The sequence below is a fragment of the Triticum urartu genome, chromosome 1A (assembly GCF_056163025.1).
Source record: "Triticum urartu cultivar PI428250 chromosome 1A, HENAU_Tu73, whole genome shotgun sequence".
NCBI lineage: Eukaryota > Viridiplantae > Streptophyta > Magnoliopsida > Poales > Poaceae > Triticum > Triticum urartu.
Window position 1 is genome coordinate 353,048,189 of NC_141873.1, and position 27,551 is coordinate 353,075,739.

The window sequence follows — 27,551 nt, forward strand, 5'->3', positions numbered from 1 at the left end:
GGAATGCCGTTTTGACGTCCATTTGCCATATTTCATAATCATAGAATGCGGCAATCGCTAACATGATTCGGACGGACTTCAGCTTCGCTACTGGTGAGAAAGTCTCATCGTAGTCAACCCCTTGAACTTGTCGATAACCCTTAGCGACAAGCCGAGCTTTATAGATGGTCACATTACCATCCGCGTCTGTCTTCTTCTTAAAGATCCATTTATTTTCTATGGCTCGCCGCTCAACGGGCAAGTCAGTCAAAGTCCATACTTCGTTTTCATACATGGATCCTATCTTGGATTTCATGGCTTCTAGCCATTTGTCGGAATCCGGGCCCGCCATCGCTTCTTCATAGTTCGAAGGTTCACCGTTGTCTAACAACATGATTTCCAAGACAGGGTTGCCGTACCACTCTGGTGCGGAACGTGTCCTTGTGGACCTTCGAATTTCAGTAGGAGCTTGATCAGAAGTATCTTGATCATCATCATTAACTTCCTCTCTAGTCGGTGCAGGCACCTCAGGAACATTTTCTTGAGCTGCGCCAATTTCCGGTTCAAGAGGTAATACTTCATCAAGTTCTACTTTCCTCCCACTTACTTCTTTCGAGAGAAACTCTTTCTCTAGAAAGGACCCATTCTTGGCAACAAAGATCTTGCCTTCGGATCTGAGGTAGAAGGTATACCCAATAGTTTCTTTAGGGTATCCTATGAAGACGCATTTTTCCGATTTGGGTTCGAGCTTTTCAGGTTGAAGTTTCTTGACATAAGCATCGCATCCCCAAACTTTTAGAAACGACAGCTTAGGTTTCTTCCCAAACCATAATTCAAACGGTGTCGTCTCAACGGATTTCGACGGTGCCCTATTTAAAGTGAATGCGGCAGTCTCTAAATCATAGCCCCAAAAAGATAGTGGTAAATCGGCAAGAGACATCATAGATCGCACCATATCTAATAGAGTGCGATTACGATGTTCGGACACACCATTATGCTGAGGTGTTCCAGGCGGCGTGAGCTATGAAACTATTCCACATTTTCTTAAGTGTGTGCCAAACTCATGACTCAAGTATTCTCCTCCACGATCTGATCGTAGGAACTTGATTTTTCTGTCACGTTGATTCTCAACCTCACTCTGAAATTCCTTGAACTTTTCAAAGGTCTTAGACTTGTGTTTCATTAAGTAGACATACCCATATCTACTCAAGTCATCAGTGAGGGTGAGAACATAACGATAGCCACCGCGAGCCTCAACGCTCATTGGACCGCACACATCAGTATGTATGATTTCCAATAACTTGGTTGATTGCTCCATTGTTCCTGAGAACGGGGTCTTGGTCATTTTACCCATGAGGCATGGTTCGCACGTGTCAAATGATTCGTAATCAAGAGACTCTAAAAGTCCATCTGCATGGAGCTTCTTCATGCGTTTGACACCTATGTGACCAAGGCGGCAGTGCCACAAGTATGTGGGACTATCATTATCAATCTTACATCTTTTGGTACTCACACTATGAACATGTGTAGCATTACGCTCGAGATTCATTAAGAATAAACCATTCACCATCGGAGCATGACCATAAAACATATCTCTCATATAAATAGAACAACCATTATTCTCGGATTTAAATGAGTAGCCATCTCGTATTAAACGAGATCCTGATACAATGTTCATGCTCAAACTTGGCACTAAATAACAATTATTGAGGTTCAAAACTAATCCCGTAGGTAAATGTAGAGGTAGCGTGCCGACGGCGATCACATCGACCTTGGAACCATTCCCGACGCGCATCGTCACCTCGTCCTTCGCCAGTCTCCGCTTATTCCGCAGCTCCTGCTTTGAGTTACAAATGTGAGCAACTGCACCGGTATCAAATACCCAGGAGCTACTACGAGTACTGGTAAGGTACACATGAATTACATGTATATCACATATACCTTTCGTTTTGCTGGCCTTCTTGTCCGCTAAGTATTTGGGGCAGTTCCGCTTCCAGTGACCACTTTCCTTGCAATAAAAGCACTGAGTCTCGGGCTTGGGTCCATTCTTTGGCTTCTTCCCGGCAGCTTGCTTGCCGGGCACGGTAACTCCCTTGCCGTCTTTCTTGAAGGTTTTCTTACCCTTGCCTTTCTTGAACTTAGTGGTTTTATTCACCATCAACACTTGATGTTCCTTTTTGACTTCTACCTCTGCTGATTTCAGCATTGCAAATACTTCAGGAATGGTCTTTTCCATCCCCTGCATATTGAAGTTCATCACAAAGCTCTTGTAGCTCGGTGGAAGCGACTGGAGGATTCTGTTAATGACCGCGTCATCCGGGAGATTAACTCCCAGCTGAGTCAAGCGGTTATGTAACCCAGACATTGTGAGTATGTGCTCACTGACAGAACTATTTTCCTCCATCTTACAGCTGAAGAATTTGTCGGAGACTTCATATCTCTCGACCCGGGCATGAGCTTGGAAAACCATTTTCAGCTCTTCGAACATCTCATATGCTCCGTGTCTCTCAAAACGCTTTTGGAGCCCCGGCTCTAAGCTGTAAAGCATGCCGCACTGAACAAGGGAGTAGTCATCGGTACGTGCCTGCCAAGCGTTCATAACGTCTTGTTCTGCAGGGAGAATAGGTGCATCACCCAGCGGTGCTTGTAGGACATAATCTTTCTTGGCAGCTATGAGGATGATCCTCAGGTTCCGGACCTAGTCCGTGTAGTTGCTGCCATCGTCTTTCAGCTTGGTTTTCTCTAGGAACGTGTTGAAGTTGAGGACTACGTTGGCCATTTGATCTACAAGACATATTGTAAAGATTTTAGACTAAGTTCATGATAATTAAGTTCATCTAATCAAATTATTCAATGAACTCCCACTTAGATAAACATCCCTCCTGTAATCTAAGTATAACATGATCCGAGTTAACTAGGCCGTGTCCGATCATCACGTGAGACGGACTAGTCAACGTCGGTGAACATCTTCATGTTGATCGTATCTTCTATACGACTCATGCTCAACCTTTCGGTCTTCTGTGTTCCGAGGCCATGTCTGTACATGCTAGGCTCGTCAAGTCAACCTAAGTGTTTTGCATGTGTAAATCTGTCTTACACCCGTTGTATGTGAACGTTAGAATCTATCACACCCGATCATCACGTGGTGCTTCGAAACAATGAACTGTCGCAACGGTGCACAGTTAGGGGGGGCACTTTCTTGAAATTATTATGAGGGGTCATCTTATTTACTATCGTCGTTCTAAGCAAACAAGATGAAAAACATGATAAACATCACATGCAATCAAATAATAATAGTGACATGATATGGCCAATATCACATAGCTCCTTTGATCTCCATCTTGGGGCTCCATGATCATCTTGTCACCGGCATGACACCATGATCTCCATCATTGTGTCTCCATGAAGTTGCTCGCCAACTATTACTTCTACTACTATGGCTAACGCGTTTAGCAATAAAGTAAAGTAATTTACATGGCGTTTCTCAATGACACGCAGGTCATACAAAAAATATAGACAACTCCTATGGCTCCTGCCGGTTGTCATACTCATCGACATGCAAGTCGTGATTCCTATTACAATAGCATGAACATCTCATACATCACATATAGATCATTCATCATTCATCACAACTTTGGCCATATCATATCACAAAGCACTTGCTGCAAAAACAAGTTAGACGTCCTCTAATTGTTGTTGCAAGTTTTACGTGGCTGAAATAGGGTTCTAGCAAGAACGTTTTCTTACCTACGTGAAAGCCACAACGTGATTTGTCAACTTCTATTTACCCTTCATAAGGACCCTTTTCATCGAATCCGCTCCAACTAAAGTGGGAGAGACAGACACCCGCCAGCCACCTTATGCAACTTGTGCATGTTAGTCGGTGGAACCGGTCTCACGTAAGCGTACGTGTAAGGTTGGTCCGGGCCGCTTCATCCCACAATACCGTTGAAGCAAGATAAGACTAGTAGCGGCAAGAAAGTTGACAACATCAACGCCCACAACAAATTGTGTTCTACTCGTGCAAGAGAACTACGCATAGACCTAGCTCTAATGCCACTGTTGGAGAACGTTGCAGAAAACAAAAATTTTCCTACGGTTTCACCAAGATCCATCTATGAGTTCATCTAGCAACGATTGATTGGATTGAATCTACATACCTTTGTAGATCACGCACAGAAGCGTTCAAAGAACGGGGATGAGGAAGGCGTACTCGACGTGATCCAAATCACCGGAGATCCTAGCGCCGAACGGACGGCACCTCCGCGTTCAACACACGTACGGTCAGCGTGACGTCTCCTTCTTCTTGATCCAGCAAGGGGGAAGGAGAGGTTGAGGAAGATGGCTCCAACAGCAGCACGACGGCGTGGTGGTGGTGGAGCTGCAGTACTCCGGCAGGGCTTCGCCAAGCACTATGGAGGAGGAGGAGGTGTTGGAGAGGGAGAGGGAGGCACCAAAGGCAAAGGTAAGAAGTCCTCCATCTCCCCACTATATATAGGAGGGCCAAGGGGGGGCGCCAGCCCTAGGAGATCTAATCTCCTAGGGGGGTGCGGCCAAGGGGAGGAATCCCTCCTCCCCAAGGCACCTAGGAGGTGCCTTCCCCCTTTGGGACTCTTCCCTTCTTGAAACCCTAGGCGCATGGGCCTCTTGGGGCTGGTGCCCTTGGCCCATATAGGCCAAGGCCCACCCCCTACAGCCCATGTGGCCCCCCGGGGCAGGTGGCCCCACCCGGTGGACCCCCGGGACCCTTCCGGTGGTCTCGGTACAATACCGGTGACCCCGAAACTTGTCCCGATGCCCGAAATAGCACTTCCTATATATAATTCTTTACCTCCGGACCATTCCGGAACTCCTCGTGACATCCGGGATCTCATCCGGGACTCCGAACAACATTCGGGTTACTGCATATACATATCCCTACAACCCTAGCGTCGCCGAACCTTAAGTGTGTAGACCCTACGGGTTCGGGAGACATGTAGACATGACCGAGATGCTCTCCGGTCAATAACCAACAGTGGGATCTGGATACCCATGTTGGCTCCCACATGCTCCTCGATGATCTCATCGGATGAACCACGATGTCGAGGATTCAAGCAACCCCGTATACAATTCCCTTTGTCAATCGGTATGCTACTTGCCCGAGATCCGATCATCGGTATCCCAATACCTCGTTCAATCTCGTTACCGGCAAGTCACTTTACTCGTACCGTAATGCATGATCTCATGACCAGACACTTGGTCACTTTGAGCTCATAATGATGATGCATTACCGAGTGGGCCCAGTGATACCTCTCCGTCATACGGAGTGACAAATCCCAGTCTTGATCCGTGTCAACCCAACAGACACTTTCGGAGATACCGGTAGTATACCTTTATAGTCACCCAGTTATGTTGTGACGTTTGGTACACCCAAAGCACTCTTACGGTATTCGGGAGTTACACGATCTCATGGTCTAAGGAAAAGATACTTGACATTGGAAAACTCTAGCAAACGAACTATACAATCTTATGCTATGTTTAGGATTGGGTCTTGTCCATCACATCATTCTCCTAATGATGTGATCTCGTTATCAATGACATCCAATGTCCATAGTCAGGAAACCATGACTATCTGTTGATCAACGAGCTAGTCAACTAGAGGCTTACTAGGGACATGTTGTTGTCTATTATTCACACATGTATTACGATTTCCGGATAACACAATTATAGCATGAATAAAGACAATTATCATGAACAAGGAAATATAATAATAATGCTTTTATTATTGCCTCTAGGGCATATTTCCAACACAAACGCCCGCTGTAAGCCGCCCCACCCTTCGTTTCATAAAAAAAATGACGCGATTAACTGCGGTTTTTATTAAACCGATCGGTTTAGTTAAACCAATCCCGGTTTTACTTTTATTTAGCCGCGGTAGGTGTTTTTCTTATTTAGTGGCCGTTCACCGTATAGCTGCCGCAGTGAACACTCTCTGGCCTCTCACAGTGCGCCACGTGGCCAGGGACTTGTTTGTGATAGTTTTCTTCACTGTTTAATCCCTGTAATTAGTAGATTAGTCCCTAAACTTAGAATAGCCACAACTTTTTACCCGTAGGTCCAAATTCGACGAAACCAGCGGCAAAATGTTCGTATCGAATAGCTTTATCCAGAGAACCAGCTTTGAAAACTTTTGGCCAATTTAAAATTTGAATTTATTCAGGTTTGCATTCAAACTTCAAGTGGCCATATCTCCTAAACCGTAGCTCCGATTGATGTGATTCTTTTTGCAGCATGTCACCATCGCCAAACCCTACCACTTGGACCATTGTCACACATTTTCCACACAAAAATGGTATGTCTATGATAGTTTTACTATTATGCCATGTATGCACTTTAGTACACATCACATCTTTGCACCCTATGTCACATGTTGTTTTGCACTTAGGATATTTCCATGCTAGTTAAGTGTGTTGAATGTTCATTTGGTTTTTCCTAGACTTTTTCCTTTGCATGTTCTTCTTGGTTCTCTGAAATGATTGCTTATGTGAGTGCAATCTTTAACTTTATAGATTTTCATCGCAGAGTGATGAATAGTTCCATTAAGTAAATTTCTGAGAGCGATATTATCTTCATCAACTATTACCAGGCAAGTTCACATTTGACCATTCTTTCAATTACCTATGTTTATATTATGCACTTAGTCCTTTTGTGGTAGGATTGCATGGTAGGATTTATTGTTGCCAGATGGCTATGCCGTTACCTAGTAGTTCATTTGAGGTAGGTCTGATCTATACAACCTTGTCACCACCGTGTAAGTTTATTTCTGCCTCGCAAATGTAGACGTGGATTGGGAAGTGTTCACTATGAGACATGAGTGAGAAAGTAGTAATCAGGACCAAGACTTGTAAATGAACTACATGGGCGGTATTTGGTTTGAATGGTGGCGAAGTACAGTGGGAGCATGCATGGTTAATCCATGGTGGTGCACCACTAGTGGTCGGCCGCCCAGGCTCAAAGAGATCAATCGTATTCTCATGTCTAGAAGCTTATGTGTGCAGTCACAAGCCAATATGGGCTCTAGCTTAGTTGAGTAGCTAGTGTGACCCCTTCCGGGATGGGCTAGCAGATGTAGAATGATGTAGGTGTATCGGCCTATCCGTGGATTAAGGGGGAACATTTTCGAAAGACTATGTCTCGGTCATCCTGTTCTCAAACGCCAGGCAGTGCGAGAATTTCAAGGGAGGCGATCGAGTCTTGTGGGGAAAAGTGCATAAACCTCTGCAGAGTGTTAAAACCTAATCGATTAGCTGTGTCCCCGGTTACGGACAACTTGAGCATCTAGTAGTGGAAATGCTAGGAGATCTCATCACTATTAATTAAGCAGTTGGGTTTTAAATGAAACTTTGGGAATGGATTGAGCTGGGTTTGCCAACTCATCCTATGCTATACTATAGTGGTAGAATAATATCTTTTATTCTAGGGAAAAACTAGCTTTATGCAAAAACTAAACTTAGAGCTTTCCACCAGCCAAATTGCATGTACAAATAGGTTCATTATTCTTATGATGTGACTTGCCAGTACATTCAATGTACTGACCTACAGGGCTGCAACGTCTTATGTTGCAGGAATTTTCTACGACGAGTAAGAGTTACGTTGTAGGGTTACGGTCTACACTCAACTTGCCGTTGGCGTTGATGGGACTCCACACCCTTATGTTTGTTTCCGCTGAGACTTATGAGGTATATATCAGTTTTACGTTATTTATACATGTGATTGCACTTTGATATATACATTGATGTACTGTGTGTGCCAGCATACCGATCCAGGGATGGCACAGATACACAGAGGCTTGACCGTTTGAGGTCGGGTCGCTACATTATATGATCCAATTGTGTTATTTTTGTTGAGAGAACTTGCACTAGTGAAAGTATGAACCCTAGGCCTTGTTTCCTAGCATTGCAATACCGTTTGTGCTCACTTTTATCATTAGTTACCTTCTTGTTTTTATATTTTCAGATTATAAAAACATATACCTCCATCCATATTGCACTTGTATCACCATCTCTTCGCCGAACTAGTGCACCTATACAATTTAACATTGTATTGGGTGTGTTGGGGACACAAGAGACTCTTTGTTATTTGGTTGCAGGGTTGCTTGAGAGAGACCATCTTCATCCTACGCCTCCTACGGATTGATAAACCTTAGGTCATCCACTTGAGGGAAATTTGCTACTGTCCTACAAACCTCTGCAATTGGAGGCCCAACAACATCTACAAGAAGAAGGTTGTGTAGTAGACATCAAGCTCTTTTTTGGCGCCGTTGCCAGGAAGGTTAGCGCTTGAAGGTATATCTTTAGATCTTGCAATCGAATCTTTTTGTTTCTTGTTTTAGCACTAGTTTAGTTTATAAAAGAAAACTACAAAAAATATGGAATTGAGTTTGCCTCATACGCTTCATCTTTTTAATATCTTTCATGAGTATGATGGAAAGGAAAATTGTGCCAAAGTGTTAGAAGAAGAATGTATTAAAATGTTTGGCACTAAATATTTGAATGATGAGCATGATTACAATGTTGTTAGTATGAATTCCTTGAATATCCATGATGCTAATGATATGCAAAGCCACAAGCTTGGGGAAGCTATGTTTGATGAAGATGATATTTTTTGTCCCCCAACTTTTGATGAGAAAATTTATTATGAAGAAAGCATGCCTACTATTTATGATGATTATATTGATGAAAGTGGATTTGGAGAGGTCATGACTTTATTTTGTGATGAATCCACTATTCTAGAAGAGGTTCCAATTGATTATGAGAACAAAGTTTCTATCTATGATGATTATTGTGATGACTTGTATGCTATAAATAATAATGATATCCATGAAACTTGTCATCATGATTTTAGTTTTTGTAATATCCCAAATTTTCAATTTGGAATGTTATACATTAGATCATCATTGCATATCATATTTTATTTGTGTTTGTTTTTGATCCTAGAATTTCTACGCAACTCAAGGACCCACGGAGAGAGTTGGGGAATTCATTATTTTCATATTTGAGTTTTCTCAAATTTTGAGAATAGGATCATTTGATTTCATTTATTTTATCATCAATTATTTCTATTACAAAAATATGAGAGAGGGAATAAAATGACTTTCCCAAAATAAAGAAATATTGAGGATTTAATAATAAAATCAAATAAGATTTTATTTCGGAGCTTTTCGTTATTTTATTTGAATTTAGGAAAAATGTGCGTTTTTCAAAATTGCATTTAGGCCCCAAATAGATGTTCACCTTGTGCGGCTTGATTTTAGAAGCCCGTGAAAATTTATTTCGGAATTTTTGGAGTCCGTTTAGTATTTCTTTTTATTTTTCTTCTGCGCATAATTATTTAAAAAAACAACGAACCGACCTAGGGCCGTGTCCGACTAGGACTCCCGGCCCGTTAGGCTATATAAGCCGGGGTAGAGGCCCAGCCAAACCCTAGCCCCGCCCCAAGCCGCCCCCAGCGCCGCCGCCGCTGCCGCCCCGCCGCCGGACGCCGCACGCCGCCCGAGGTCCGCCGCCGCCTCGATTTCCGTGCCGGTTTTTTTTCGAAAAACCGTTCTGTTTTTTCGCAGGTTTTTTTTTAGATTCGGTTTTTTAAAATAGATCGGTTTTTTCTGGTTTATTTAAATAGCGAGCGTTCGTCCGTTCATTCGTTCTAACGAACGTTCGTCGTTTTTCTTTTTCTCGGATTTAATCCGCGATTTTTCTGATCGCGATTCCTGATCCGATTTTCTTTTTAGTATAACTTTTCGCTCGTTTATCGGAATCAGGCGATTCAAGCGCCTAGAGTTTCGTCTCGAAACCCTCTATCCGTTTAATCAATTTAAACAAGTTTTTGCTACTGCAAATTTGCCCTAGATCCAGATTAGTAGAACGAAGTTGTTTTCTTTCGTCGTTTGACTTTCGTTGCTTCGTTCGATTTGATTCTTTTTGCAAACCGGAGTTCTTAAGTTGAACCTTCTGGTTAGATCTCTTATTTGAGTTTTACCTGTGCATTAGATGAGTACTTATTGTGTGATTGTTTGTTTGTATGCGATAGAATACCCGGAGTGCGCCGCTTGTTACTTCGAATCGCTAGGTTTCCTGGATCATCAGCAAGGCAAGTAACACTTTGATCATACCTTTTCTACTACCCAGTTTTATTGCATTAGATTAATCCTCACACATTGCATGATTAGGATCTAATTTAAATTGTGGGATGGGAAGTAGTTGAGGTAGTACCTATTACCTATTTATTATCAAACCTTTGGGAGTTACTTCTACGTGGATTGGGTGAGTGATATCCATGACAGATGTGAGATTGTTAATTAATGGTTTATCTAAGGTGGCAACTTAAACACACGTCTGGGTGGATTGAGGCACCTGGGTATTCCAGGACTTGCCTGTTTTCTTTTGGACCGCCACCCAGGCTCAAAGGGATCATGAGACTATTCATACTAGAAACTTCCGTGTGCAGCCACAAGCTATTATGGGCTCTAGCATAGTTGACTAAGTCGTGCGAACTCTTACAGTGGTAGACTAGCAGATGTAGGGCATGTAGGTGGTACGGTCTACCCGATCGTAAGGTGCTAGCGCTTCTGAAAGACTATGTCTCGGTCATCCGTCTTCTCAAACACCATGTAGTGCGAGAAACCAAACGGAGGCGATCGAGTCTTGTGGGGAAAAGTGCGCAAACCTCTGCAGAGTGTAATAAACTAATCATGGTTAGCCGTGTCCCCGGTTATGGACATCTTGAATATCTAGTACCTGGATTATCATGTGAATCTCAACATGTTACTCTAAATTAATTTTGTTGGGCTTTGTTTAATGATGATGCTTAATAGGGATTGAGAATGCTGTCAACCATTCTCAATGTTTAACAACCACCATGATAGTAATTAAATTTATTCCTTTGTAGTAGGGAAAAATTGGCTTTTCGCAAAACAGTAACCATAGAGCTTTCCACCAGCCAAATATGCATATAGTATAGTTGTTTCATTCCATTATCCTCTATGTGTTACCTTGCCAGCATATTCCATGTGCTGACCCGTTTCGGGCTACAACGTTAATGTTGCAGACTTTTCAGACGATGATTAAGGAGTTTTTAGGTCGTGGTTCTATACTCAGTGATGCCGTTGGAGTTGATGGACTCACTTATCTTCCAAGCCTTCTGTTGTTATCATTATTAGATGGCCTTAAGCCATATTTATTGTAATAAGTTCTCTATGGAGACACTCAATGTAATAAGTGTGTGATTGCTACTCTGTTATAAATCCTCCGAGTACTGTGTGGTGTCAGCATTACTGATCCAGGGATGACACTGGAGCACAGAGATCAGACTGTTTGAGGTCTGGTCGCTACAGAGATGGTATCAGAGCACACGCTGACTATAGGACACGGCCACTAAGCTAAAGACCTAGAACACTATTCACTCTCTTCTCTTCTGACCTCTCATCTTTTCTACTCTTTTAGGATGGCGGATGCAAGGAACAAGTTCATGCAACCGGATGAAGATACACCCTTTGGACGACACTTGAAGGAAGTCACTAGATACCTGAACATAGGAGTACCAAGCTTCACTGGAACCTACAACGCCACTTTACCTGAAGAAGAGCGTTGGATGATTCAAGTTCAAGTTCCAGGAAGAACGTTCATGCAAGTCACTAAGCCCATAGAGTTTTCTTTTGATGCACCAACTTGGAGTCTAGGAAAGAGCATGGCAGCTCACATCGCCATAGGACGCATTGGAGAAGTCTACCGCAATGATCTCAAGGATACTATCTACCAGATTTGTGGGCGCCGAGATGAGCACTGGGAGATGATCAGCACCAGGAAGGATAGATCAATTGCAGCTTTTATCCAGGAATTAAACCAGCACATTCGACGACAGGAAAACCAGATGTGCGCCGACATGATAGATCTGAAGAAGGCTAAGACAAGAATCAAGGAACTGGAGGAAGAACTCAAGGCTACACGCGAAGATTATGAAGAAGAAATTGAAGTACTGGTGGATAAGAATGCCGACCTAACAAAGAAGATCGGGATATTTATGGGAGGCCCTACACCAGTAGATGAAGACGAAGAACCCAAGGAGATTCGCCCGAAAGACTACATCATCATCGACGACACCGACTCGGATCCAGATAATAGTGATGATGATTATGTGGATGAAGCTGGAGCAGATATCATGGAGTCGCAACCGAAGAATATTTCTAGTAGACCACCTCATAAGTTGTAGTAGTCCACCATGTAAATATAGTAGTCCGAGCACTTTTGCGATAGTTAGATCGATTGTATGCCCTTGTTTGATTGAATGAAGTGAATTGTTTGCTTTTGCCTCATGTGCATATGGGTAGTGTTTTCTCTTTAGACCCCCTCTATTCTTACATCTCATCTTTTCTAAACCCTCAGATGCCTCCGAGACGTGACCCCGGATTTGCCTTTCCACCGGAGCTCACCCAGTTGATCCAGCAGCAGAACACATTGATGCAGTTGCTAGTCCAGAATCAGAATCAGGGGAACAACAACAACAACCCACCACCACCACCACCTGTTGATCACTTAGCGCGTTTTCTTAGGCTGAATCCGCCGGTGTTTTCCAGTAGCACCGAGCCGATAGTAGCAGATGATTGGCTCCGCAAGAGAGCTAGAGAGTTGACCACAGCAGGATGCACGGATGCAGAGAAGGTGAAGTTTGCCGCACATCAGCTTGAAGGACCCGCAGCATCATGGTGGGAGAATTTCACAGCCACTTTCCCTGTCGACACTGTCACATGGGACCAGTTTCAGCAGGCCTTTCGTACTGCCCATGTTTCAGCAGGAGCTATGGCCATGAAGAAGCGTGAGTTTCGCAACTTGCACCAAGGAGGACGGACAGTTGGCCAATATGTGGAGGACTTTAGTAAGTTAGCACGTTATGCCCCAGATGACATCGCTACGGATGCAGCAAAGCAGGAGAAGTTTCTAGAAGGACTGAATGATGAGTTGAGCATGTAGTTGATGGTAGCAACCTTCAACAACTATCAGGAGTTGGTAGATCGTGCTCTTATGATTGAAGGCAAGCAGCAGCAAATTGAGAACCGCAAGAGGAAGTATGGACAAGGGAAATACAATTCAGGAGCTCAGCAGAAGCCACGTTTTACCCCTAGACCGGGAGGACATTTTCAGCATACCCATGGAGGAGGTAGCTCGCACAATCACAATGGCACCAGGAATGGTAATGGTAATGGAGGAAGCAATGGCCAGAATCGCACCAACCCATCAACCCCAGCCAAGAAGGACCTGAGCCAAGTCACTTGCTTTAAGTGTTCGAAGACCGGACATTATGCCAATGAATGTCCTGAATTACAAAATGGAAATGGCAATGGAAGCTCTGGGAAGAAGCCGAACCCTTTCAACAGGGGACAGGTGAACCACGTTAACGTGGAGGAGGTTGAAGCTCAGCCTGATGCAGTAATAGGTAAGTTTTTGGTTAAGTCATTTACTGCACTCGTTCTTTTTGATACTGGCGCATCGCATTCATACATCTCAAGGGGATTTGTGGATAAGTATAACCTGTCAACCCAAGCCCTTAGGTCACCCATGTTAGTAACCTCGCTTGGAGCAGAGTATATGGCTAGTTGATGGTGTGATCGGCTACCATTAAGGATTGGTAACTATGTTTTTCCCTCAGACCTAATAGTATTGGAATCCCAAGGATTGGATGTGATATTAGGCATGGATTGGTTATCAAAGTATGAAGGGAATATTGAATGTTCTGGTAAGTCAATTTTGCTTACCACCCCAGAAGGGAGAAGGATCAAGTATGTATCCCGACATGTGCCAAAGAGGACACAAGTAAATTTCTTAACAGGAGTTGTGCAGTAGGAAGTACCAGTGGTAAGGGATTTCCCTAAAGTATTTCTAGAAGAGTTGCCAGGCATGCCACCGGATAGAGATATTGAGTTTTTGATTGAGCTATTGCCAGGCACAGGGCCAATATCAAAGAGACCATATAGGATGCCAGCAAAGGATTTGGTGGAAATTAAGAAGCAGATTAAGGAGTTACTGGATAAAGGATATATTCGCCCAAGTTCTTTGCCTTAGGGATCGCCAGTACTTCTAGTGGAGAAGAAGGATGGATCGTTAAGGATGGTTGTTGATTATCGAGGATTGAATGAAGTTACGATCAAGAACAAGTACCCACTACCAATGATTAATGATCTGTTTGATCGATTGCAAGGAGCTAAGGTATTTTCCAAGATCGATCTGCGATCAGGGTACCACCAATTGAAGATTCGAGAACGGGATATACCTAAGACAGCTTTTACCACCAGGTATGGGCTGTACGAGTATACCGTTATGTCATTTGGTCTGACTAACGCACCTGCCTATTTTATGAACATGATGAACAAAGTGTTTATGGAGTTCTTGGATAAGTTCGTCGTAGTGTTCATTGATGATATCCTGGTTTACTCGAAGAATGAATAGGAGCATAAGGATCATTTGCGTTTGGTACTTGGAAAGCTTAGAGAACATCAATTATATGCCAAGTTCAGCAAATGTGAATTTTGGTTGAAGGAAGTAGGATTTCTCGGACACGTTATATCTGGAGAAGGAATAGCATTAGATCCTGCTAAGGTTGATATCGTGACCAAATGGGAAGCACCGACCATGGTTGGAGAGATACGGAGTTTTCTGGGACTCGCAGGATACTACCGGAGATTTATTGAGAATTTCTCAAAGATTGCGAAGCCTATGACGGAGTTGTTCAAGAAAGATACCAAGTTCATATGGACGGAGGAATGTGAGGCTAGTTTCCAGGAGTTGAAGAAACGTTTAGTTACCTCACCAGTGTTGATTCTGCCAGACCAAACCAAGGACGATGAGTTGTATTGCGACGCTTCACGTCGAGGACTTGGAGCGGTGCTTATGCAGGAAGGGAGAGTTGTTTCATATGCCTCAAGACAACTGAAACCTCATGAGTTGAATTATGATACGCGTGATTTAGAGTTAGCAGCCGTAATGCATGCATTGAAAACATGGAGACATTTCCTCATTGGAAACCATTGTGAGGTGTACACGGATCATAAGAGTTTGAAATACATTTTCACACAGAAGGAGTTAAACCTCAGACAGAGGAGATGGTTGGAGCTCATCAAGGATTATTATATGAGATTGCATTATCATCCCGGAAAGGCTAATGTAGTAGCTGACGCATTAAGCCGTAAGAGCCATGTCAATACAATAATGACGGGAAAAATACCAAGGGAGTTAGCGGAAAATCTTCGTGAACTATGTTTGGAAATAGTTGCTAGAGGCTATGTAGCAGCATTGGAGATTCAGTCAACTTTGATGGATAGAATCAGAGAAGCTCAGAAGACTGACAAGGAGATTGCCTCTATTAAGGAGAAACTGAGCAAAGGAAAGGCTAAAGGATTTCGTGAGGATGAGCACGACACCCTATGGTTTGAAGACCATGTTTATGTGCCCAATGACCCGGAGATTAGGAAGTTGATTCTGCAAGAGGCACACGATTCACCATATTCGATTCACCCAGGAAATACCAAGATGTATTTGGATTTGAAAGATATTTTCTAGTGGACCGGAATGAAGAAAGATATTGCGGAGTATGTAGCAGTCTGTGATGTGTGTCAGAGAGTAAAGGCAGAGCATCAGAAGCCAGCAGGATTGTTACAACCATTGCCGATACCCGAATGGAAGTGGGATAAGTTAGGCATGGATTTTATCACGGGATTACCCAGGACTCGTTCAGGCTATGACTCGATTTGGGTTATAGTCGATCGGTTGACGAAGGTAGCTCATTTCATCCCGGTAAAGACCACTTACACCAGTGCTAAGTTGGCAATGATATACATGACCAGGATCGTATGCTTGCATGGAGTTCCGAGGAGTATCGTATCAGATAGAGGAACCCAGTTTACCTCAAAGTTTTGGAAGCAGTTGCACGAAACTTTGGGTACCAGGCTAGAATTCAGTACAGCTTTTCATCCACAGACAGATGGACAGACCGAGAGAGTCAATCAGATTTTGGAAGATATGCTGAGAGCTTGTGCGCTAGATTACGGATCTAGTTGGGACGATAATTTGCCATATGCAGAGTTCTCTTACAACAACAGTTACCAAACCAGTTTGAAGATGGCCCCTTTCGAAGCTTTGTACGGAAGGAGGTGCAGGACACCGTTGTCATGGGACGAAGTTGGAGACCGCCAATTGTTTGGACCTGACTTGATTAAGGAGTCTGAACAGAAGGTGAAATTGATTCGTGATAGGCTCAAGATAGCCCAGTCCAGACAGAAGAGTTATGCAGATTCTAAACGGAAGGAGACATTTTACGAAGTTGGAGATAGAGCTTATCTTCGAGTATCTCCACTTCGGGGAACAAAGCATTTTGGAGTTAAGGGAAAATTAGCGCCACGATTTGTAGGACCATATCGAGTTTTGGAGCGTATGGGAGAAGTGGCCTACAGGTTGGAATTGCCTGAAGGATTGTCAGGAGTTCATGATGTGTTCCACGTTTCCCAGTTGAAGAAGTGTCACGCTGAGATGGCTGACATACCCTTGAGAGATATAGTGCCATTGGAAACTATTCAGTTGGATAACGACTTGACCTATGAGGAGAAACCAATTAAGATTCTCGAGTTTGCCAGCCGAGTCACTCGCAGCAAGGTTATCAAGTTTTGCAAAGTTCAGTGGAGCAACCACATGGAGGATGAAGCCACCTGGGAGCGAGAGGAAGATTTCCTCAAGGACCACCCTCACCTATTTTCTAGCCAACCCGAATCTCGAGGGCGAGATTCATCTTAAGGGGGGTAGGTTTGTAACATCCCAAATTTTCAATTTGGAATGTTATACATTAGATCATCATTGCATATCATATTTTACTTGCGTTTGGCTTTGTTCCTAGAATTTCTACGCAACTCAAGGACCCACGGAGAGAGTTGGGGAATTCATTATTTTCATATTTGAGTTTTCTCAAATTTTGAGAATAGGATCATTTGATTTTATTTATTTTATCATCAATTATTTCTATTACAAAAATATGAGAGAGGGAATAAAATGACTTTCCCAAAATAAACAAATATTGAGGATTTAATAATAAAATCAAATAAGATTTTATTTTGGAGTTTTTCGTTATTTTATTTGAATTTAGGAAAAATGTGCATTTTCCAAAATTGCATTTAGGCCCCAAATAAATGTTCACCTTGTGCGGCTTGATTTTAGAAGCCCGTGAAAATTTATTTCAGAATTTTTGAAGTCCGTTTAGTATTTCTTTTTATTTTTCTTCTGCGCGTAATTATTTAAAAAAAACAACGAACCAACCTAGGGCCGTGTCCGACTAGGACTCCCGGCCCGTTAGACTATATAAGCCGGGGTAGAGGCCCAGCCAAACCCTAGCCCCGCCCCAAGCCGCCCCAAGCCGCCCCCAGCGCCGCCGCCGCCACCGCGCCGCCCCGTCGCTGCCGCGCCGCCCCGCCGTGCCGCCGCCGCCGGACGCCGCCACCGCCGCACGCCGCCCGAGGTCCGCCGCCGCCTCGATTTCCATGCAGGTTTTTTTATTTTTTTTCGAAAAACCGTTTGGTTTTTCCGTCGGTTTTTTTTAGATTCGGTTTTTTTAAATAGATCGGTTTTTTCCGGTTTATTTAAATAGCGAGCGTTCGTCCGTTTTTTCGTTCTAGCGAACGTTCGTCGTTTTTCTTTTTCTCGGATTTAATCCGCGATTTTTCTGATCGCGATTCCTGATCCGATTTTCTTTTTAGTATAACTTTTGGCTCGTTTATCGGAATCAGGCGATTCAAGCGCCTAGTGTTTTGTCTCGAAACCCTCTATCCGTTTAATCAACTTAAACAAGTTTTTTGCTAGTGTAAAATTTTCCCTAGATCTAGATTAGTAGAACGAAGTTGTTTTCTTTCGCCGTTTGACTTTCGTTGCTTCGTTCGATTTTATTCTTTTTGCAAACCGGAGTTCTTAAGTTGAACCTTCTGGTTAGATCTCTTATTTGAGTTTTACCTGTGCATTAGATGAGTACTTATTGTGTGCTTGTTTGTTTGTATGCGATAGAATACCCGGAGTGCGCCGCTTATTACTTCGAATCGCTAGGTTTCCCGGATCATCAGCAAGGCAAGTAACACTATGATCATACCTTTTCTACTACCCAGTTTTATTGCATTAGATTAATCCTCACAAATTGCATGATTAGGATCTAATTTAAATTGTGGGATGGGAAGTAGTTGAGGTAGTACCTATTACCTGTTTATTATCAAACCTTTAGGAGTTACTTCTACGTTTTCTTATTATGCCATGCTATGCTAGTAGACATGGATTGGGTGAGTGATATCCATGACATATGTGACATTCTTAATTAATGGTTTATCTAAGGTGGCAACTTAAACACACATCTGGGTGGATTGAGGCACCTGGGTATTCCAGGACTTGCCTGTTTTCTTTTGGACCGCCACCCAGGCTCAAAGGGATCATGAGACTATTCATACTAGAAACTTCTGTGTGCAGCCACAAGCTATTACGGGCTCTAGCATAGTTGACTAAGTCGTGCGAATTCTTACAGTGGTAGACTAGCAGATGTAGGGGATGTAGGTGGTACGGTCTACCTGATCGTAAGGTGCTAGCGCTTCTGAAAGACTATGTCTCGGTCATCCGTCTTCTCAAACACCATGTAGTGCGAGAAACCAAACGGAGGCGAACGAGTCTTGTGGGGAAAAGTGCGCAAACCTCTGCAGAGTGTAATAAACTAATCATGGTTAGCCGTGTCCCTGGTTATGGACATCTTGAGTATCTAGTACCTGGATTATCATGTGAATCTCAACATGTTACTCTAAATTAATTCTGTTGGGCTTTGTTTAATGACGATGCTTAATTGGGATTGAGAATGCTGTCAAACATTCTCAATGTTTAACAACCACCATGATAGTAATTAAATTTATTCCTTTGTAGTAGGGAAAATTGGCTTTTCGCAAAATAGTAACCATAGAGCTTTCCACTAGCCAAATATTCATATAGTATAGCTGTTTCATTCCATTATCCTCTATGTGTTACCTTGCCAGCATATTCCATGTGCTGACCCGTTTCGGGCTGCAACGTTAATGTTGCAGACTTTTCAGACGACGATTAAGGAGTTTTTAGGTCGTGGTTCTATACTCAGTGATGCCGTTGGAGTTGATGGACTCACTTATCTTCCAAGCCTTCCGTTGTTATCGTTATTAGATGGCCTTAAGCCATATTTATTGTAATAAGTTCTCTATGGAGACACTCAATGTAATAAGTGTGTGATTGCTACTCTGTTATAAATCCTCCGAGTACTGTGTGGTGTCAGCATTACTGATCCAGGGATGACACCGGAGCACAGAGATCAGACTGTTTGAGGTCTGGTCGCTACAGTTTTCAATTGGATTATGCCTCACATGATAATTATTTTGCTGAGTTAGCTCCCACTATTTTTCATGAGAAGAATTTTGCTTGTGTGGAGAGTAATAAAATTTCTATGTTTGTAGATCATGAGAAGAATGCTTTAGGTGCTGGTTATATTGTTGAATTCATTCATGATGCTACTGAAAATTATTATGAGGGAGGAACATATGCTTGTAGGAATTACAATAATATCAAGTTTCCTCTCTATGTGCTTAAAGTTTTAAAGCTATGCTTGTTTTACCTTCCTATGCAAGTTGATTATTCCTCCCATAAGTTGTTTGCTCACAAAATTCCAATGCATAGGAAGTGGGTTAGGCTTAAATGTGCTAGTCATATTCTTCATGATGCCCTCTTTATGTTACAATTCTTATCTTTTATGTGAGCATCATTGAAATCATCATGCCTAGCTAGGGGCGTTAAACGATAGCGCTTGTTGGGAGGCAACCCAATTTTATTTTAGCTCCTTGATTTTTGTTCCTGTTTAGTAATAAATAATTTATCTAGCCTCTCTTATTATTGAGTTTTTATGTTTAATTTAGTGTTTGTACCAAGTAGAACCGTTGGGAAGACTTGGGGAAAGTCTTGTTGATCTTGCTGTAAAAAACAGAAACTTTAGCACTCACGAGAATTGCTGCCATTTTTTATTGGAGAGTTCTATTTAGTTAATTCTTTTTGCAGATTATTAATATACAAATTTCTCAGGTCCACCAATTTATTTGAGGATTTTTGGGGTTCCATAAGTTTGTGTTAGTTACAGATTACTACATACTGTTCTGTTTTTGACAGATTCTGTTTTTCACGTGTTGTTTGCTTATTTTGATGAATCTATGGTTAGTAAAAGAGTTTATAAACCATAGAGAAGTTGGACTAGAGTAAGTTTAACACCGATATAAATAAAGAATGAGTTCGCTACAGTACCTTGAAGTGGTGTTTTCTTTTCTTTCGCTAACGGAGCTTACGAGTTTTCTGTTAAGTTTTGTGTTGTGAAGTTTTCAAGTTTTGGGTAAAGATTCGATGGATTATGGAATAAGGAGTGGAAAGAGCCTAATCTTGGGGATTCCCAAGGCACCCCAAGGAAATATTCAAGGACAACCAAGAGCCTAAGCTTGGGGATGCCCCGGAAGGCATCCCCTCTTTCGTCTTCGTTTATCGGTAACTTTACTTGGAGCTATATTTTTATTCCCCACATGATATGTGTTTTGCTTGGAGCGTCAATTTATTTCATTTTGTTTTGCTTTCTGTTTGAATAAAATACCAAGATCTGAAATTATTAAATGTTAGAGAGTCTTCATATAGTTGCATAATTGTTCGACTACTCATTGATCTTCACTTATATCTTTCGGAGTAGTTTGTCATTTGCTCTAGTGCTTCACTTATATCTTTTTAGAGCACGGTGGTGGTTTTATTTTGTAGAAATAGATGAACTCTCATGCTTCACTTATAATATTTTGGGAGTCTTTAGAACAGCATGGTAATTTGCTTTGGTTATGAAATTAGTCCTAATATGATGGGCATCCAAGAGAGATATAATAAAAACTTTCATATAAGTGCATTGAATACTAAGAGAAGTTTGATACTTGATGATTGTTTTGAGATATGGAGATAGTGATATCAAAGTTGTGCTAGTTGGGTAGTTGTGAATTTGAGTAATACTTGTGTTGAAGTTTGCAAGTCCCGTAGCATGCACGTATGGTAAACGTTGTGTAACAAATTTGAAACATGAGGCGTTATTTGATTGTCTTCCTTATGAGTGGCGGTCGGGGACGAGCGATGGTCTTTTCCTACCATTCTATCCCCCTAGGAGCATGCGCGTAATGCTTGGTTTTTGATGACTTGTAGATTTTTGCAATAAGTATGTGAGTTCTTTATGACTAATGTTGAGTCCATGGATTATACGCACTCTTACCCTTCCATCATTGCTAGCCTCTTTGATACCGTGCATTGCCCTTTCTCACATTGAGAGTTGGTGCAAACTTCGTCAGTGCATCCAAACCCCGTGATATGATACGCTCTATCACACATAAACCTCCTTATATCTTCCTCAAAACAGCCACCATACCTACCTATTATGGCATTCCCATAGCCATTCCGAGATATATTGCCATGCAACTTTCCACCGTTCCATTTATCATGACACGTTCATCATTGTCATATTGCTTTGCATGATCATGTAGTTGACATAATATTTGTGGCAAAGCCACCATTCATAATCCTTTCATACATGTCAGTGTCACTCTTGGTTCATTGCATATCCCGGTACACCGCCGGAGGCATTCATACAGAGTCATACTTTGTTCTAGTATCGAGTTGTAATCATTGATTTGTAAATAAATAGAAGTGTGATGATCATCATTTTCTAGAGCATTGTCCCAAGTGAGGAAAAAAAAGAGAAAGGCCATAAAAAAAGAGAAGGCCCAAATAAATAAATAAATAAATGAGAGAAAAAGAGAGAAGGGACAATGCTACTATCCTTTTACCACACTTGTGCTTCAAAGTAGCACCATAATCTTCATGATAGAGAGTCTCCTATGTTGTCACTTTCATATACTAGTGGAATCTTTCATTATAGAACTTGGCTTGTATATTCCAACAATGGGCCTCCTTAAGTGCCCTAGGTCTTTGTGAGCAAGCAAGTTGGATACACACCCACTTAGTTTCTTTTGTTGAGCTTTCATACATTTATAGCTCTAGTGCATCCATTGCATGGCAATCCCTACTCCTTGCATTGAAATCAATTGATGGGCATCTCCCTAGCCCATTGATTAGTTGCGTCGATGTGAGACTTTCTCCTTTTTGTCTTCTCCACATAACCCCCTCATTATATTCTATTCCACCCATAGTGCTATATCCATGGCTCACGCTCATGTATTGCGTGAAAGTTGGAAAAAGTTTGAGATTAATAAAGTATGAAACAATTGCTTGGCTTGTCATCGGGGTTGTGCATGATGAGAGCATTCTTGTGTGACGAAAATGGAGCATGACCAAACTATATGATTTTGTAGGGATGAACTTTCTTTGGCCATGTTATTTTGAGAAGACATGATTGCTTAGTTAGTATGCTTGGAGTATTATTGCTTTTATGTCAATATTAAACTTTTGTCTTGAATCTTATGGATTTGAATATTCTTGCCACAATAAAGAGAACTACATGGATAAATATGTTAGGTAGCATTCCACATCAAAAATTCTATTTTTATCATTTACCTACTCGAGGACGAGCAGGAATTAAGCTTGGGGATGCTGATACGTCTCGAACGTATCTATAATTTTTTATTGTTCCATGCTATTATATTATCAACCTTGGATGTCTTATATGCATTTATATGCTATTTTATATGATTTTGGGACTAACCTATTAACCTAGAGCCCAGTGCCAATTTCTGTTTTTTTCCTTGTTTTAGAGTATCGCAGAAAAGGAAAATCAAATGGAGTCCAATTGACCTAAAACTTCACGGAACTTATTTTTGGACCAGAAGAAGCCCACGGAGTATCGAAGTTGGACCAGGAGAGTCCCGGGCTGCCCATGAGGGTGGGGGGCACGCCCACCCCCCTGGGCGCGCCCCCCTCCCTCGTGGACAGGCCGGAGGTCCATCAACGTACTTCTTCCTCCCATATATACCCATATACTAAAAACTTCAGGGAGCACAATAGATCGGGAGTTCCGCCGCCAGAAGCCTCCGTAGCCACCGAAAACCAATCTAGACCCATTCCGGCACCCTGCCGGAGGGGGAATCCTTCTTCGGTGGCCATCTTCATCATCCCGGTGCTCTCCATGACGAGGAGGGAGTAGTTCTCCCTCAGGGCTGAGGGTATGTACCAGTAGCTATGTGTTTGATCTCTCTCTCTCTCTCTCTCGTGTTCTTGAGGTGATACGATCTTGATGTATCGCGAGCTTTGCTATTATAGTTGGATCTTATGATGTTTCTCCCCCTCTACTCTCTTGTAATGGATTGATTTTTCCCTTTGAAGTTATCTTATCGGATTGAGTCTTTAAGGATTTGAGAACACTTGATGTATGTCTTGCGTGGGATAACATTCACTTGATGTATGTTTTGGTGATCAACTTGCGGGTTCCGCCCATGAACATATGCATAGGGGTTGGCACATGTTTTCGTCTTGACTCTCCGGTAGAAACTTTGGGGCACTCTTTGAAGTACTTTGTGTTGGTTTGAATAGATGAAGCTGAGATTGTGTGATGCATATCATATAATCATACCCACGAATACTTGAGGTGACATTGGAGTATCTAGGTGACATTAGGGTTTTGGTTCATTTGTGTCTTAAGGTGTTATTCTAGTACGAACTCTAGGATAGATTGAACGGAAAGAATAGCTTCATGTTATTTTACTACGGACTCTTGAATAGATCGATCAAAAAGGATAACTTTGAGGTGGTTTCGTACCCTACCATAATCTCTTCGTTTGTTCTCCGCTATTAGTGACTTTGGAGTGACTCTTTGTTGCATGTTGAGGGATAGTTATATGATCCAATTATGTTATTATTGTTGAGAGAACTTGCACTAGTGAAAGTATGAACCCTAGGCCTTGTTTCCTAGCATTGCAATACCATTTGTGCTCACTTTTATCATTAGTTACCTTGCTGTTTCTATATTTTCATATTACAAAAACATATATCTACCATCCATATTGCACTTGTATCACCATCTCTTCGCCGAACTAGTGCACCTATACAATTTACCATTGTATTGGGTGTGTTGGGGACACAAGAGACTCTTTGTTATTTGGTTGCAGGGTTGCTTGAGAGAGACCATCTTCATCCTACGCCTCCTACAGATTGATAAACCTCAGGTCATCCACTTGAGGGAAATTTTCTACTGTCCTACAAACCTCTGCACTTGGAGGCCCAACAACGTCTACAAGAAGAAGGTTGTGTAGTAGAGATCAGTCAGCCAGAGTAAGATCCGCACCAGAGTGGTACGGTAATCCTATTCTGTAGGTCATGTTACTTGACCATGACGAACCTACGAACTATGAGGAAGCGATGATGAGCCTAGATTCCGCAAAATGGCTTGAGGCCATGAAATCTAAGACGGGATCCATGTATGATAACAAAGTATGGACTTTGGTTGACTTGCCCGATGATCGACAAGCCATCAAGAATAAATGGATCTTCAAGAAGAAGACTGACGCTGACGGTAATGTTACTATCTACGAAGGTCGACTTGTTGCAAAAGGTTTTTGAAAAGTTCAAGGAGTTGACTACGATGAGACCTTCTCACCCGTAGCGATGCTTAAGTCCGTCCGAATCATGTTAGCAATTGCTGCATTTTATGATTATGAAATTTGGCAAATGGATGTAAAGACTGCATTCCTGAAAGGATTTTCTGGAAGAAGAGTTGTATATGATGCAACCTGAAGGTTTTATCGATCCAAAGGGTGGTAACAAAGTGTGCAAGCTCCAGCGATCCATCTATGGACTGGTGCAAGCATCTCAGAGTTGGAATACACGTTTTGATAGTGTGATCAAAGCATATGGTTTTATACAGACTTTTGGAGAAGCCTGTAATTACAAGAAAGTGAGTGGGAGCTCTATAGCATTTCTAATATTATATGTGGATGACATATTGTTGATTGGAAATGATATAGAATTTCTGGATAGCATAAATGGATACTTGAATAAGAGTTTTTCAATGAAAGACCTCGGTGAAGCTGCTTATATATTGGGCATCAAGATCTATAGAGAGAGATCAAGACGCTTAATTGGACTTTCACAAAGCACATACCTTGATAAAGTTTTGAAGAGGTTCAAAATGGATCAGGAAAAGAAAGGGTTCTTGCCTGTATTACAAGGTATGAAGTTGAGTCAGACTCAATGCCCGACCACTGCAGAAGATAGAGACAAAATGAAAGGTGTTCCCTATGCTTCAGCCATAGGCTCTATCATGTATGTAATGTTGTGTACCAGACCTGATGTGTGCCTTGCTATAAGTTTAGCAGGGAGGTACCAAAGTAATCCAGGAGTGGATCACTGGACAGCGGTCAAGAACATCATGAAATACCTGAAAAGGACTAAGGATATGTTTCTCGTATATGGAGGTGACAAAGAGCTCGTCGTAAACGGTTACGTCGATGCAAGTTTTGACACTGATCCGGATGACTCTAAGTCATAGACCAGATACGTGTTTTTATTAAATGGAGGAGCTGTCAGTTGGTGCAGTTCCAAGCAAAGCGTTGTGGCGGGATCTACGTGTGAAGCGGAATACATAGCTGCTTCGAAAGCAGCAAATGAAGGAGTCTGGATGAAGGAGTTCATATCTGATCTAGGTGTCATACCTAGTGCATCGGGTCCAATGAAAATCTTTTGCGACAATACTGGTGCAATTGCCTTGGCAAAGGAATCCAGATTTCACAAGAGAACCAAGCACATCAAGAGACACTTCAATTCCATCTGCGATCAAGTCAAGGAGGGAGACATAGAGATTTGCAAGATACATATGGATCTGAATGTTGCAGACCCGTTGACTAAGCCTCTCTCACGAGAAAAACATGATCAACACCAAGACTCCATGGGTGTTAGAATCATTACAATGTAATCTAGATTATTGACTCTAGTGCAAGCGGGAGGCTGAAGGAAATATGCCCTAGAGGCAATAATAAAGTTGTTGTTCATATTTACTTATATCATGATAAGTGTTTATTATTCATGCTAGAATTGTGTTAACCGGAAACTTAGTACATGTGTGAATACATAGACAAACAGAGTGTCACTAGTTTGCCTCTACTTGACTAGCTCGTTGAATCAATGATGGTTAAGTTTCCTAACCATGGACATGAGTTGTCATTTGATTAACGGGATCACATCATTAGAGAATGATGTGATTGACTTGACCCATCCATTAGCTTAGCACGATGATCATTTAGTTTGTTGCTATTGCTTTCACCATAACTATACATGTTCCTATGACTATGAGATCATGCAACTACCGAATACTGGAGGAACACTTTCTGTGCTACCAAACGTCACAACGTAACTGGGTGATTATAAAGGTGCTCTACAGGTGTCTCCGATGGTGCTTGTTGAGTTGGCATGGATCAAGATTAGGATTTGTCACTCCGATTGTCGGAGAGGTATCTCTGGGCCCTCTCAGTAATGTACATCACAATAAGCCTTGCAAGCAATGTAGCTAATGAATTAGTGAAGGGATGTATCATTACGAAACGAGTAAAGAGACTTTCCGGTCACAAGATTGAACTAGATATTGAGATACCGACGATCGAATCTCGGGCAAGTAACATACCGATGACAAAGGGAACAACGTATACCGTTATGCGGTTTGACCGATAAAGATCTTCGTAGAATATGTTGGAGCCAATATGAGCATCCAGGTTCCGATATTGGTTATTGACCGGAGATGAGTCTCGGTCATGTCTACATAGTTCTCAAACCCATAGGGTCCGCACGCTTAACGTTCGGTGACGATCGGTAATATGAGTTTATGTATTTTGATGTACCGAAGGTAGTTCAGAGTCCTGGATTTGATCACGGACATGACGAGGAGTCTCGAAATGGTCGAGACATAAAGATAGATATATTGGATGACTATATTTGGACTTCAGAAGGGTTCCAGGAAAGTTCGGATAAATACCGGAGTATCGGGGGGTTACCGGAACCCCCCGAGGAGTGTAATGGGCCTATTGGGCCTTGGTGGAGAAGAGGAGGGGCGGCCAGGGCAGGCCGCGTGCCCCCTCTCCCCCTAGTCTGGATTGGACAAGGTGGGGGCGGCGCCCCCCTTTCCTTCCCCATCTCTCCTCCTTCCCTCTCTCCTACTCCTACTCCTGGAAGGGTTGGAGTCCTACTCCCGGTGGGAGTAGGACTCCCCTTGGGGCACGCCTAGGAGGGCCGGCCTCTCCCCCTCCTCCACTCCTTTATATACAAGGAGGGGGTCACCCCACAGGCACACAAGTTGATCATTGATCTTTTAGCCGTGTGGGGTACCCCCTCCACCATTATCCACCTCGGTCATATCATAGTGGTGCTTAGGCGAAGCCCTGCGTCGGTAGCTTCATCAACACCGTCATCACGCCGTCGTGCTGACGGAACTCTCCCTCGATGCTCTACTGGATCGTGAGTTCGTGGGACGTCATCGAGATGAACGTGTGTAGATCGCGGAGGTGTCGTATG